Below are 639 nucleotides of genomic sequence, written 5' to 3'. Positions count from 1 at the left end.
ATATTTGAAACTCGGACTTAGCGGGGAGGGGGGGCAAGGGCAACATACGTAAGCTAAACATCTGTACCCCTATAATATGCTGAAATAAAAAAAAAGAAAGAAAAGAAACAAACCCTATTTTCCACAAAACCAGGAGTCAGCTAAAAGCTTGAGCTGCAAAATAGGTGAAAAGAGTTAAAAAAACAATGCAAATGAAGCAAATTTGCAGGAGAAATTGGTAAAAGTATACCCAGGGTCCCAAATCTAAGAAAAGGCCTGCAAAGTGTATTTATCCAAGATGATGAGGTTACCCTAAACTGCCAAAAAAACCTCCTACATTCACAGCATTGGGTACCAACTTCACAAGTTAGATTTAATTTGGTTCTGAGGAGCAGCGGAGCAGAGGTTAATGAAGAACCACAGAGGTAAGCCCTATTTGTAGGAGGTAAAGGCCAAAATGTCACCATAGTTCTGGCCCTCTTCCCCCAGGAACCTCTTTGAAGTAGCAGGTTGAGTAAAAACACACCTCATTAAAAAGTGGGAGATCAAAAAATAAACAAAACAAAGATAAAACAGAAAATGAGCAGAAAAATATACGACCTGACTGGAAAAATGTTGCTAAATGAATTACAAAATAATTTAATAAAAAAGGTTACTTGA

Source organism: Propithecus coquereli, unplaced genomic scaffold, assembly GCF_000956105.1.
Source record: "Propithecus coquereli isolate 6110/MARCELLA unplaced genomic scaffold, Pcoq_1.0 Scaffold38, whole genome shotgun sequence".
Classification (NCBI taxonomy): Eukaryota; Metazoa; Chordata; class Mammalia; order Primates; family Indriidae; genus Propithecus; species Propithecus coquereli.
Note: the sequence above shows the minus strand (reverse complement) of the source record.